The 15,577-nt window shown below is 43.6% G+C and overlaps 1 protein-coding gene across 1 annotated transcript in view; it reads left to right on the top strand.

Annotated features, from left to right (window-relative positions):
• The first annotated feature begins 1,807 nt into the window (after positions 1-1,807).
• Positions 1,808-15,577, top strand: part of LOC8028891 (ras-like GTP-binding protein rhoA) — a 36,739-nt gene continuing 22,969 nt past the window's right edge. The window contains exon 1 of the mRNA XM_040222072.3: positions 1,808-1,989. The gene's annotated coding sequence lies outside the window, so the exon portion shown is untranslated. The remainder of the gene's footprint in view (positions 1,990-15,577) is intronic.

The raw sequence follows: 15,577 nt of genomic DNA, 5'->3' as shown, positions 1-15,577 counted from the left end.
AGCTTGTCTCCGAGGTCGGTTCAACCTTCAACAAAAGCTCGGGGGCCGCAGGGGTCTTCAGGATGAAATTTGGATTTTTGACCTGATATGGATTTGTGTGCCAAATTCTTTGTTCGAAGAAAATCTAATCGTGAACTGCACAATGCAAATCAAAAGCGTCCGTATAAATGCCGCTCATTTTTTAACAACCCCAGCTTCCGTCAACTAGAGGAGGGCGTAAATACGATTTTTTTTTTTTGCCATTTCTGTGGTCGGCGCGAATTTACCACCTCTCTCAGTCGTGAAAATGGGGAAAAATCACACTGAGTACCAATGCTTGCAAATTTCTGGATTTTGATATTTGCCTCTCCGACCGAAGTGGTAGTAAAGCTCATGCTCGTCCTGTGTACAAATACGCGCACACGACGATAATCTCAGATCACGATAGGGCCCCAGTCCGTCTTGCTAAAAAGGTCGCGTGGGCTGCCACACAGAGCAACAAATTAAAAAAAAAAGAATACTTTCTTAACTCACTATACATTTTAAACAAAAGCTTTTAAATGTTACATTTTCGTCAGCATACTGATTTGCGTCAATAAACCGAAAAGAACCGAGACGTTTATGAGTCTACAAATATTTACCGCTATAATATCCGAATTTCGGATATTATAGCGGTAAATATTCCGAAACACCTTTTCTTGGACGCTGTGCTGTATTGTCGCTGTGCTGTTTTGACGCCGTGCTGTTTTGGCACGTGCTCTTCTGTCGCTGTGCCGTTTTGCCGCTGTGCTATTTTGTCGCGTGCTATTTTGACGACTGCTGTTTTGTAGCCGTGCTGTTTTGACGCTGTGCTGTTTTGACGCGTGCTGTTTTGACCGTGCTGTTTTGTCGCGTGCTGTTTTGTCGTGTGCTGTTCTGTCATGGTGCCGTGTTCTTTATAAGCTTGGAGTTCATATTATCGACACCGGCGCTGGATGATATCTTAAGGTTATGGATTATTTGAACAATGCCAATGGGATCAATTTCGAAATGGTCCATAGGCATGAGTTGCACTGAGGTAATGAACAAGGTGACATGTTACTAACAATGAAAAAAGATTTAACAAAAGCCACGTTTAATATTTCAGCACAGTTTTCACTGGGTGTAACACAATCCTCCACCCTGATTGCGATTTCGTTCGAATTGTTATCACAGATAATGTTCCAAAACTGCTTAGGATTAGTAGACAACATATTCGGCAAAGTCTGATTAAACTACACAAGCTCCGCCGTGAACGTGGAGACATATGGGCAGGTGCATAAGAAACACAAACGACGTATGAATGAAATAATGAATGAATGAATGAATGAATGGAGGGGCCACTCTCTCCTACGCTTCATTATAACGACCCCTACCGCGATCATTTCAAAAGAGATAACAGCGCCTTCCAACAAAAACATTGAAAAATAAAAAGAAAAGAGAGAAAACAGCGCAGCGGAACTTGACAGCGCATAGCGGAGTGCATTCACACCCGTTCGGCGCTTTTCGCTACACAAGCTGCCGTTTTCTCTGTTTCCCTCCCCTTTCCCAAAACTCGTCCTCGCGGAGAGCCAAGGAGAGCGCGCCAGCTAACGCGGGGAGGAAGTCGACGCCGTCACGTGACCTCGGCAACTACACCTGCGTTTCGTCACGCGCCCTCGGGCTGTAGCAAACAGGCAGGCAACCCGCTGCGGCGTCGTACGATCTGACGTAAAAAAGTCGGTTTCCCGTCGGCGGCGGCCGGCAGCCAGAAAAAAATACAACGACGACGGAAAAGCGATGTCGTCGGTCTTGGCATCCCCCGTCCGATCGTCCGTGCTTTCGTGCTGTTGCTGCTGCTGCGTTACGCCCTTGGTAGCAGCGAGATGTCGTTCGTGAGACTTGTAATCTCAACGTCGTGACGTCGCTTGGCAGACTGGAGTCGAGGTAACGAACGTTGGAGGGACGCGGAGCGGCGCGTCGTCATGACATCTCTCAGCGGATTACCGTAACGTGAGTTCGAAAGTACCATGGCTTTTGTTTTTGCGGGGATCGGCGTAGCGGAGCGGCATGTCGTCGTGACACCTCTTTGCAGACAGTGTCGTAACCTCAGTTTGGTGAGACTGGCGAAGTGAATGGATTCGGAACTTTGTTTTGGGGGACGGGCGTAGCGGAATGGAAAGTCATAACTCTTTTCTTCGGATTACTGTAACCTGAGTTCGAAACTACCATGTGTATACTATACGGTGCGCCATGACACTTCGTTAAGGATTACCGCAACGCGAGTTCGAAACTGACATGCGAATGGCTTTGTTTCGGGGACGGGCGTAGCGGAGCGGTGCGTCACGACCTCCTTTGAAATTACCGTAACGTGAGTTCGGAACTACCGTGTGATGTCAATGGTTTGTACGTAAGTTTTGTTAAATGTTTCAGAACTCAGTTCTGAAGTACACGAATAATTCAGGGAGTAATAGTAGATTCCGATGACTCCGTAAACGATTCAAGATACTCCGTTGGCGCCTTCTGCTCGTGCACTGGATCGTTATCGGAGTTATCGGAACGGCCTCCTCGAACGTATAAATCCGGTGGGAATTCGTTGGTCTCGCCTGATTTGAAATGAGGCTCTATTGACCGTTCATATCGATAGCTACAGGAGTGGAAAGTAAAGGTTATGATGTGAGTGATAACCAGTAATGAACAAGAAAAAAATCGAACGTTAAAAAAAAAGAACGAAAACAAAAACGGACGAGGTTTCTTATTATTAGCAATTTTAATGAAGAGCAGCGATGAACAGTTGTCAAGCAGTGTAATTGTGCGTGCGCGTGCGTGTGTTCATGTGTTTGTGCCGCCCAATATAAAGCAACCCAAACGTTTTAGCTTACCTTTACTCACTATGGTAACGCCAAACTCAACTCTGAAAGAACGTATACAGATACCGGTGCCGAAATGTTTGTAGCAATTAAAGAGTTACCTTTATATTTCATTTTTTGTCTTACTTGATCAGTCACTATCGAATATACTGTGGAATGTCAGTTTTAAATTTTTCGCGTTTATTTTTATCATTTGCACGCAAGGCTAGTTAACATTTGAGATTTTAATAGTTTGAGCCGTGTAACACATATTTGATGTAAGTTCTGCTTGCGGTCATCGACTTTCCCGTCTCGTTCTATACTTTACTCTTTTTTTTTTTTTTACCACAGACTGTTTTTGCGGAGAACATTTTCCCTAAATACCGAATTAAATCGGTTATTTTAGACGATCCAAGGACATTGTAAACTAGACCATGTTGTGACTCGTTTTGATAGTTTTCAAATATGAGTTCTATTGTGAACAGCAAAATTCTGCGCTAACGCAGCGCCAACTTCACGCTATCTCAGCTCTGCGCTGCATCTGTGAACCAGTCGTTACAGGATGCGACGCAAAATGCAAAGCAGTACTGCGGCTTTTTTTCTTTTTTTTTAAGCATTAAATTTAAAAATTAGAATAACCATCAAACTTGATTCATTTAAAGCATAATACCATATAAGTTTGTTGTGTTTACGCGTGCGATTGTTTACACTCATGACGTCATGTCATTGTTTCTACGCGCATGCTCACTGAAGTGCGAGCGCTGTTGCTTGTTTACAAACGTAAACCAGTTTGTCGCGCTCCAGAACGGTGTTAGACGCTCATCTCGTTTCCGCGTTCTTTTCTTTCTTCGCTCGCTATTGACGTCACGGCTAAAGACGCTTACCTGGTCGTGTCTGTGTTCGGTTCAAGCGTCGTATAGGCTGACTACTCCGTAGTTTTATTCTTTGTACAAGCTAGTATGACGTACAATATGTCTAATATCACGCAACACTAATGCTTTTCTCTTTTTTACTTCTTCATTTTCCGTATCTCAAAGGAATTAAACCGGCTTCCCTCACCCGTTGCCTCAGTTAACAATTCCGATTTATTGCACTCTTTTGTGCGAAATATAATAGACTAACGTGCTCTAATAGCGACTGTATAATACAAACCAGTATTTCTTTATTTACTTGATTTTCTGGTGTGCTAGTCGTAGTGTTTTTCCTTCCGTCGGTGCGTCTTATACAACTTTACGACTTATAGGCTTTTTTTCTCTCTCTTGTAACCGTAACCTCAACTGCGGAAATTTGCCACGGGGGTTGTATTTCTCGTTTGATTCGTTCACAAATATATCTAAACTAAATGTATTACCTTGCGTAAACCAGTATCGCCAACCCCAAAGCCAGACCGACCTTTGGCCGTCTAATTATGAAGGGTTAGTTTCATTTTTTTAAGCTTAAGAAGCACAGACCGTGATCACGCGTCTTAAAAAGACACTGCAATAAAAAAAAAATTAAAGTTTGTTTGGGACAAAAAAATTTTTAATATTTTTGGAAAAAAAATATGTTGTGCAATATTTACGCCTTTAGACGCAATTTAGATGGAGGTCATGGCACGCTCTAAGCCCCGCCCACAAATCAGTGTCCCCGCCCATTACTAATGGGCTGGCCTGGCTGCTTGACCGAACACGCTAACAAGCCTATAGTGTGTCCCTTTCGCGACATTCCGTGCATTTATTCTGGCCTCTGACACTGCCTGCTAGTCGTGCGAGCAGACACGCGGCCGCCTCTGGCATCGTCTGCTAGTTCACCACCGCCTATCGTCGTCTGCAATGCCCGTGAGACGCGGACACGAAAGCTGCGTCGGCGTTCGTTTTCACCTCCGTCCGTCTGCTATTCCGCCCCCGCCTAAAAATGTCTGCAACGCTCACAAGGCGCGACCATGAAAGCGGCGTTCTAGCGTTCCATCATGCACGAGGTGCGTGAGGTCCAATAAAAGCGTCTGTAAGCGTCTACCGATGTGCTGTAATCACCGACCGATAGTACTAAAAAAATCAATAAAATAAACACGCAGTCCTTTCCACTTTACTGTTCTTGTCATTGTTTTCCCATAGCATGCGCGAGCAAGGTGAGTGAGCGTCATGACGCAGAATTAAAACGCGACGTAAAATTATTCCCTTTCCAAGTTTCTAGGTGCACAGCAAAACTTGAGTTACTTGCCTTTCAAGGCGAAATGACGGGAAAATAACTAGACAAACTTGGTGCGAGCCGAACGTCCGATCTCCTCCAGCCAAATGCCTCGCAAATTCTTACCTGCATATAGGTATCTCCTCGATATTAAAACCGTGGTCGCAATCACGACGGTAGCACAATTCACAGAGCAGCGGGACTGCTTTTACGGGAACCAACATCTTTATTCAGCAATCAACACGCGCAAAAGATATAAATTAAGCCAGATCGATCAAAATACTTGATGTGGGACGCTATAGGCTTAGGCCAGTCCCTTTACGAAAACAAGCATCCGCACAGCGCTTCCGAAAGCGCGTATTTGCAGCAATTGCTTGCTGCAAAACTATGTCGGTTGATGATATCTTCCTCTGAACACCTTTGTGAAGTCAAAACTACCCGCTATAATAAACATTTACGAGCTCAACGAGTTACGCTCGTTCAGCACTCTACAGACGCTGGCAGCCACCTTTGTTGACGTTTCAGACCAAAGCGGGAGAAGCAATCTCAGAACACACTTAAAGACAATACTGACTCTGTCCTCATTCGTTTCTTCTCAAACAAAACAAAAATAGTCAATTAATATACTATTATGGCACGAAGATACATGTTTACAGCCAATTTTTCACGCGTCAGTCATCTCTTCAGGCAATGAGAGATGTAAGCACCTTGTAAGCACGGGGCGGGGCTTAGCGGGCTGCCACCCGATGCATTCTGCACCTAAATTGTGTCTACAGAAGCGGAAATGTTGCTAGAAAAAATTAACTTTTTTGTGGTAAATCTTTTTCAATATATGTCTCCCTTTAGAAGAAAAAAAAATTTGTTCCATTGCAGTATCTCTTTAAGCATCTCCTTGTCGCTTTTCAGCCTGTGAGATCGCAGCGATAGGAACGCCTTGAGTTTCTTGCATTACACAGAGGTGCCAAGTTACCGCGACGTGCCTTTCTCTTGGGCGCGAACAGCCTTCTCGTCCGACAATTTTCTGTGGCTATGCAGTCAAAGTCCGCCAAAGTTACGTGCGAACGGGCGCTCAAGCACCTAGAGCGCTGACCAAAGCTGTGCAGGAGCACTCTTAATTCACTTCTAATATGCCGCAGAAAGCTGTCCAGAAGTATAGTCCTACGACGGGTATACGCTACGTCCGCTCCGACGACTTAGTCACTCTTCGAAAAGAGCTTCTCGGTAATTATGTTGGCTGACTCACTTAGGATAAGAAAGTCTGGTGTTGGAGTTCCTTACGTCGACGAGTACAACTCTGTGCAGAGATAAGCCTCTCGCGTTGGTGACATGACTCAGTCAACCTTTCATAGTTCTCAAGAACCGCTGAAATGAGGAAACGTCCAAATGTCCGTCCCAGACGCAAAATACCTTCTGAAATCTTAAAACCTGACTGACGCTCGCTACCTAGAGGGACTGTTCCTACATATGTATCGTCTGCAATACGCCTGATTCGCCAAAAAGAAATAGTGCCGCTAAAATAAATTATTGTCTAATTTTAACATTCGTTTCATATTGCTTTTTGTTTTATTTTCATAAAACAGACTTTCCGCTGAAATGTTCACATACAATACAACAAACATGTAAAAAAATACAATAATTTTTCTACTTCCACGGAATCGCGTAAGCGTACCTTGTTATTCTTTTTTTAGGTTTTCGAATCATATAATTAATGAATGGGGTAAAAAGGATACCGGAAGCGTTTTTTAATACAAACCTCCGATACGGGCTTTTTGTTATTTTTTTAACCAAAAAAAAGAAAAGAAAAAAGAAGAAAAATTTGAGTAATGATAGACTTTGAACTCGCAATAGACCCGTTTCAAAAGTTGCCGCCATCTTTTCTTTTGTTTTTATAGTAACTGCTGCGCCGATCACCCGAGTCCGCCATTGTTTGTGCGTGCACATAATTCGCCTTAGCTCGTATCGTAAACGAGTGTGACGTCAGCGTTCGGCGAGGACTCGGATCCAATCAGAGGATTCGTGCCCAAGAGGATGGCAACCGCTGATGTTGCTTTGATAAGGTCCCGAGAGGGGGTCTATATAGAACGGGCTTTCCAGCTAAGTTACCCATCCGTCGATTCCTTATCCACTGCGCGTGGCGTGTCACGCGTTAATCTTTTCATTTTTCCGTATCAAATCGCATTCACATTTTTTTTGTTGTTGTAAGTATGCCATTAATTACTATTTGACTGCGCGCACTTTGCGCCGGGGTGATACGAGAAGCATCGATATGGTTCCTTCTCAGCAGTCTATATAAGGTCTTGTTCGGACATTTTGCGTTTTGTGCACCACCGACTCCGTTAGGACCGATTATGGCCACATACACGCCGGGTTGTTATGGCAACTGCAGCCAACATAGCGGAGAATAGCGCACGTGACTGTTACAGATGTGGCATTCGGAAATCACGCACTGTATTCGAAGACAAACCCGTATAGACACACGGTACATCCACATTCCACCCGTATGACTATCGCAAAAAAAGAAAAAAAGAAAACAGATTTATGCTTGTCAGAACACCTCCCAGTGGGAAACAATGCTTCCCGATCGTTTTTCACTATGACAGGATTGAAGGCTCCCATACACGATGTGTTTTCAGTTCCGGCTTTTACGTTCTCGCTAGCTCTTATTTGTTTCTACCACAGACAGACGCGTGAATCACGCGGCTCTAGACCGTTTTAGTACAGCGTTCTACGGCTCTTACGTATGCAATACGCAATGGTATAGCGTATGCCAAAAAACACCTGCTCGGACCGATTTTAGTTGCTCGTTTTGTAAACGTTGCCGAGTGAACACTTCCCATGATCTTTTTCGTTCAATTTGCCAGAGCCGTAGAATTCCACGTGCTTACAGCGCCACCATGCTCCTCAAACGAAATAATGAAAATGAAAACGTTTCCAATAATTTTATTTCAAATTAAGCCAAGCCGCAGCTGCCTGATCAAGCGCGCTTTTCTGCGGGGTGGCATTCGGAAATCACGCACTGTATTCGAAAACAAAACCGTATAGCGATACGGTACATCCACATTAAACCCGTATGACAATCGCAAAAAAAAAAAAAAAATAGTACGAGTTTAAATCAACTTTGAAAAGGCACCTTTTATCGACGCTATCGCGGGAGGAGATCCATGACTTATTGATGTCCAGTGAAACGCGACAACTTGGGCGATTTTTTTTAAGGGTCGTTCACCCGTAGGCGATGAACTGCACGAAGAGACATGGCGTTGAGGAGATTGCAGCGCTCACGCACGTTGCGAGCGGTGGATATCTTCACTATGCACTCCTTCAACGGCACCACGATCTGACTCGACTGCGGCATATGGTCCCTGAAAGAATTGCCGATCTGAACACCACGTAATTTCACGTAACATCAAACTTCGCAGACACCACGTCGCCCATGCTGCGCCGGTCGAGGTTAGCGCCATCTTGAAACTGGTGCTCTTGATGGGTCCCGAGATCGGGCCCTCAGCGTTGCGTGCGTATATTAGCCCTTCTATTGCGTTCTACGCATGCCCGCTACTGACCCGAAATTTTTCTTTGAGTTCTGTCCACTAAAACTGTCTACTGTTTCCAGGGGGTTGCGTATGTTTCTTCTCGTACAGCTACCGTCAACTCAAGAAACATAAGGTGTGGCTTAGGATGTTCACGGTTGTTGTGACAGTTACTGATACACTGTTCAGTACATAGTCACTATATGGAATACTACATATATAGAGTATAGGAGCTGATAACAGTTCTTCACCGCTAGCCGAGAGCGACGGGTTCAAGGGCTATCAGCTCCGCCCCCGTTGTCATACGGAATGTCATGACGACCTGCGGCTTCACACCCGAAAAGGATTTGATGCCGATCTCCGCAGTATTGAATACGTATAATTGTAGCCGGGTCGAGTGGCAGATTTGGAGACGGACATCTCGACAACACGGGGCTGGTTACGAGAATTACGCAAAATAGACCACACTTGGAATATACGGCCGCTTGGAAGTTTCCAATATATATTTATACGTATTACTTAGTGTAATTAAAACTGTTTATAAATGAATTTTAGTTATCAGGAAATTGCCGGCGACGATTATTCTTGCATTTATATTATAGTGTCCGCCTGCGAGCATAACCTATAGGTGAGAAAAAGGATTTCGCTTACCTCCAGAATATTTTTTTTGTACACCACATTTTTTTTAATATATATTCTGTATATGAGTGGTCATTGTGAGTTTAAGCTGAGTGGAAAAACAAACCTCAGTGTCTGTTGGTGCCTTGTTACTGCAAACCTCGAAGGGTCGAGTGCACGGTTCATACTGATGTCTATAGAGAATCTTATTTGCCCTTTCAGGTAAACATTAATGTTATCGTTGTCGCCTCTTTTCATGTGCTGGGTGTGAATATTTCTAGAGTTGTGCGCGAGTTTTCCTTGTTAGCTGGCATGCTACGGTTACATTTTTCGTAAATTCAGTCCAAGCTGAAAGTTTTTTTCTGCTGTCTGCAACTTTATTTTGTGTACGAGCCAAGTGATGCGAAAGTAGCGCCATTGCCTTCCCTACCTGCTTGCCGGACACAAACAGATACTAACATGCACACGACGAAAACCTCGCAAGGCGATTGGCTAATCTGATTAGAAAATTTATTTACAACACTGTGGACAGTACTATGAAAGAAACGAGCGGGGGTAAGAACAACGCGTACACATATATACGCGAACCAGTCTGTCTACGTTACCGCGGAAATTGCCATCTCGGTCCATTCAAATCTTCGAAGCTTCCAGAGGGTCGTTCTAAACCAGTCGCGTCAAGATCACCATGGAGCATCATCGTATACTGGAACCGTTCCTCGCCATTGTAAGCGTCTTTGGCACTGTGTATGCAATCAACGTGTCAGTCATGCCCATCTCTTCGGATCTCTTACAATTATATTGTTCTTCTTGCGTATTTTAAAACAATAAACTTAATTTTTGGTCCCTCCAAGCGCCGACACAGCATGTGGTGCTGGTACGAAGATGTACGTTTGTTTCGCCTGTGCGTGGATAGCAGAATCTCGGTATACAAGAGACGTCTCCATAAAGCTACCCGTCACCAACGAATTTCGATCGGCTCACCCAGATCAAAGGGGTGAAGGAGAAATTGCTCATTTCACGGACCAAAATGGCGACCATACGGGGAGCTTGGCGCTACTTTCCCAGAATCCATTGAGTTATAGGGATGATATAGAAAGTGGTCAAAACCGTTGCTTTCGATTTTAGAGCGCAGCTCTTAGGCGCCCGTTTCCGGCTTGAGCGGCGTCGGCGTAACCGTAAGGTCACGTGACTCCCCCCCAGGTCACGTGACCCTCCCAGCAGTAGAAGGGAGGTGGAGGAGGAGGGGGATGAGGGGAGGAGGAGTAGCAGGCAGGATCACGAGGGAGGAGGGGTATACCCTCCCCTCAGTATCGTTCCCTCCTCCTCCTCAAGAGCTGCGCTCCAATTCGGCGTTACAGGGAGTTGGAGACGGCTTTCATTTTTTTTTTTTTATGATCGTTAATTTGGTACTACAGTTTATTTTGAATAAAGGAAACTTCTAAAATGACGTAGTTGTACTACTTTAAATCCAAGATGGGAGTGAGATTAATTATATTTTTTTATAAATGTTTTATTGGATTTATGGAGCATTGACCTGATCTCACGTCACTTTTTTGTGTTAACGTTCCAAGGGCGAGTTTTAGGAGTGTCTCCTACTTCTTTTGTTAACCAAATCATCTCAATAGACCGGTCTCACCAGTCAGTCTCGCTACGCTGCCGCGATGCATGGAGGGAACTTAAGTCTTTTTGCACGTGAGGCAACCTGGCTGGAGCATTGCGCGTGCAGAGCACGAGACGGGCACAAACCCCGTCGTGCACTGCTTCCCGCCTCCTGTGAACTAAAGTTATGGCGGCGTCACGCATGCGCCCAGTGCTTGGTGAGATTGGTCTATTAGCCCCATGACCCGCATATAGTTATATAACACCCTCGGTGCAGCGGATAGTGACGTTTCTAACTCAATTTTTTTCGTCATGAAGGACCGTCAGAAAGGACCGTTGTGCAGGTTCGTCATAAAAGAGCGTCATTAACGAGAATCGTGAGCGAGCGTCGTGAACGAGCGTTGCACAATAAATATATAAAAATACAAATGAATAAATACAATTATAAAATACAAATATTAAGAAAAAAGTGTACATGATTTGTGCGGGACACATTCCGTTCTCCCGGCGCCTTTGTTGCATGATCAAAGTTGAGTAATTTCTTATTCAGACATATGGTCTCGGGTAACACCAGGCACCTAGCCAGGATTTTAGGGAGGGGGGGGGGGGGGGGGAGGGGCGCCCATGACAAAATAGTCTATGAGGAGTAGCGGGGAGAGGAGCTATCAAAATAGAAGATTTCAGGTGTGTGTGTGTGGGGGGGGGGGGGGACAAGCCTTCCCCCCCCCAACCCGCATACGTGCCTATGTAACACTTTGACAGTAACAGGTGTGCTTTGAATGATAAGGCCTTGTGAGTAGTTTACATTGCTCAGTAGGCAACAACGACGTAACAACATTGGAGAAATAAAAAAATATAAGAACAGTATAACAATAATTTGTTGCAAAAACTAAACTGCATAATTTGTACAAGGGTCAAAAACGATGTACAGGATTAACAATAAATAAAACACGGAGTACATGCTTGAAATTAAGCAGACAAACTAAATGACAAAGAAAATATAAATAATACTAAAAATAATAAATATTATTATTATTATTATTGTTGTTGTTGTTGTTGTTGTTCAGCAGTTGAGGCTTGAAAAGGGTTGATAAGTACTTGTGTGTCGGTATACGATATCAATCATGTTACTTGCCTTTGTTTAGAATATGCAAGCTTCGGTGTAGCTTATCATCAACAGTTTATTGTCTGTGCTCATGAACAGCAAGATTGCCTTAATTATGATGCGCAGCAGGGTTGGGCAGTATCGCGATACAAATGTATTGCGATAATATTTTGGAAATACATTTCGTATCTGTATTTCTGTATCGCGATAAATTTTTTTCACCAGTATCTGTATTCCTGGATCGCAATACATTTTGAATATTCCTTTGTATTGTGATACAATCAGGGTGAAATGTATTTCGTTACATTTCTTGAGAAATACCCCCCCCCCCCCCTTCACACACACACACACGCACCCCGAGAAAAACAAAAACAAATCCGAACGCCTTTTTTTTTCTCTTTTTTACTTCTGAGGACACCAGGGTCAAGGAGGTGCTGGGGCATTGTTATCATGCTGACCAAGGTTCCTTTCGATTCTACAAACTATTTTCCTATGCGTCTTCTTCTCCTTTCTGAGAAGTGTTGCGTAGTCGGGGACTCGAACCAGGTAGCGTGCAAGAAGGGGAGTCAGAGTATCTTCTGTCGCAGGTCCTTTGGTAAAAATTTCTTGAGTTATTATTTACTGGCATCCAATGCCCGCTGCTAACCGTCTCTCTTGCCTTAGCGTACTCAGTACACCCAGCCGAAAAAGCATAATCACAGTCCGTTGCAGCAAGAGCCTGGCGGTGGTTGACTTGAAATTGTAGGATGACTCACGCAGTGAAGTTCAACACATATTCGAATGCGTCTGCGGCGGCGCCCGTAATATTGCACGGCTCAAGGGTACGTCATCAGCCGACGTGAAAGTAACCCGCTGCTCTGGTGATCCAAAACCCAGGATGGAAGTCAGGCCTCGCTGTGCCGACCCAGACCTCGTACACCTGCGACTAGTCTCGAGCTCGCTGTTTCTCGGAGAGCTCGCACTTGTGCCGGCAATATCAGGTCACAATCCACGCGGTCTCTATTTGGAGTATGCAAGTCGAAACTTGAGGACTGTAATCCATGTGTTAGCAGTCGTACTGCTATGGCGAAATTGCTTATCTACAGTGTAAACCAGTGTCGCCGCATACTGGCAGGTCGACCTTACGCTGTATAAATCACTAAACGTCCAATTTGACTTTGACTTTGCAATCCATGCGTCGGTGGCGGAGGGTCGACAGGAAGGACCTTCACAATAGGGATGCCACCGTATCGTTTTTTCAACCGTAACAGAAGACATGTGTTCCAGGATGCTTCAGGTGGTCCACTATTCTCGAAAAATCCAAATGACACTGCCTGCTCGATCTTCAACGAGGTAACCTACAACGAAAGTACGTATTGTCCTTTCATACAGCAGCGTGCTAAAGTTTCATGTTCAAGGGCACACCTGCAGATAAAGAATACCAGTTCATTCGACCGTTACGTCATGTGATAAATGTTGACAGGGGCGTCCTTATTGTACAGGGGCGTGGTGATTTAGGATGACATAGATTTTATCTAGAGGTCGAAGTCTTTTCGCATCCCTTGTCAGGCAGACAGGATGTCAGAGAAGGGACTGCGGTCAGTCCTTGATGGAACGTTTTTTTGAGCCCATTGAAGACTCCTCGTCGTTCGAAATCACTGCATTCAAGGCAAAGTGCCAAGCCTACGGGAAAGTAATTTCGGGATCAAAAGCTTCCACCTCCAACTTCAAGCTTCATCTCATTTGGCGTCTCAAACAAATTTTAAAAATGTATTGGAGTAACAGTATTTCTGTATTTGTATTTCTGCCCTCCCTAAAATGTATTCCTGTATTTGTATTTCCAAATACTTTTTGCCTCTTTTTAAAATGTATTTCAGATACGTATCGCGATGCACTTTTACAGATATATTTCAGTATCAGTATTTTAGCTACTATTTTACTGTATCCCATTATTTGTATTTCCAAATACATTTTTGAGTATTTCTGCCCAGCCCTGATGCACAGAAAAGATACCACAGTTGAGATGTCGATGCACGATCAATAATGTCGTCATAGAGTATTCTATGTGGGTCATGAAAACTAGCTAAGGTGGGGTAAAATAACAAAGGTAGTGGCCATAGAACTAGAACACGAAAAAGGAATGTAAAAGAAAAATAACTGACACAGAGCTCACTCCAAGTATCTTTTTACATACACAATAAATAGTTAAATATTAGTCAGAAAAGATCTAATAAGTTGAATGTCTGAGTTGAAGATATTCTTACTGGTTGTGCTGAATCTGTTATAGATATGTTGTATGCGGTTCATAGGACTGGTTAGGTTAATTTTTCCAACTGAGAAAGTGGGCGTAACTCTTCATATTACTCAATAATACTTATACATTGTTCTTCTGCTTGTTCGAACCGCAAAACTGCCTTTAAATTTCTTATTGTTCTAGTGTCCGATTGGTGGACTGTGTTCCGTCACTGCCGTGGTGTTTCCGTTTTAATAATTTTTTTTCTCTCCTGGACACTAAAAGAAACACTGACCGAATGATTATTAGTAGTAGTAGTAGTATTGATGTTATTTAGTTTGCTTAATTTCAATTATGTACCCCGTGCTTTATTTATCTCGCTGGAGGCTGGGTTTCGGTTACACATGCCAACTCGGGCTTCGATCTGATCCAATACCATATAATCGGATTCCTAAAAAAAAAAATGAACTCATATTGTTTTTATTCACACCTAAGGTGTGATGTTCATGTGGGCGAAATGATTTCCGGATTCTTACGAGTGCTTGGCATTTTGTGTCGCCTGACTAGAAAATTCAACAAACCATGACTTTTTAAGCCTTTACCGTTCACTGGGCCGCTCGAAGCTAGAATGTGCCTCGGTGGTGTGGAACAGAATCTGTAAAATCAATTCACTGAGAATTGAACGGGTGCAGCGCAAATTCATCTACATTTTTAAGCATCGCTACTTGGCTAGGGATGAGCAAACTTTTGATTATGAAGCCGTCTTGGAACCTCACCTACATCGACGTAGAGAGAAAGCGGATTTGGTATTTTGTTTTAAAACCAGTGTTGTACACGTTCCTCAAAAAAAGAACGAAAGCTGGTTCCTCGTTCCTTCGGATTTTTGGAACGTGTTCCCGTTACAAGTTTCGTGTGAAAAAGGAACTCGTTCCCGTTACAGTTAAAAAAAAATGGGACGTGTCGTTACATATATGTTAAATTTTTATTTTGGTGATTCTATATACAATTAGATTAAAAAAATAGTTTTTTTGTTGTCTTTATTTATTCCATTAAATTTCACTATACGAATTTGAATACCGTGATGGAAAAAAACACCAGGAGAAGAAAACAAGCGGAAACAAGGTTTTATTTTGCTGATATATTAAACTTTAAAAATCTCAGCTTTGGGCCACTATTCTTTGTGATGAGCGATTCGGAGGAGCCAAATGTACTGATACCCTATATTGAACGAGTGTTTTACAACCTCACACTTTTCAATCTAACAAAGTCTCTTGTCCGAAATTAGCAACACTTGCTTCTCGATGTTTCTTTCCGCAACACGAGCAAGTGGTGAAGAGGGTGGGGATTTTGGAAGTCCAGTCTTGAAAGTTGCCTCTCCTTCCTGAACGCTGGATTTGTTGTTTAGCTTCAGGGGCGGGGGGTCAAGGGGAGAACAAATGGAGGTTAATTTGTGTGTATATTTTAAGTGACCAATGCTCGGAATCTAAGGTTGCGTTCGATGTCCGGTAACCTGTTCTTCTGTTGTAAC

Source organism: Ixodes scapularis, unplaced genomic scaffold (assembly GCF_016920785.2).
Source record: "Ixodes scapularis isolate PalLabHiFi unplaced genomic scaffold, ASM1692078v2 ptg001020l_1___fragment_2___debris__unscaffolded, whole genome shotgun sequence".
Classification (NCBI taxonomy): Eukaryota; Metazoa; Arthropoda; class Arachnida; order Ixodida; family Ixodidae; genus Ixodes; species Ixodes scapularis.
The sequence above is the reverse complement of the archived record's forward strand: the minus strand, read 5'-3'. Positions and strand labels throughout refer to the sequence as shown.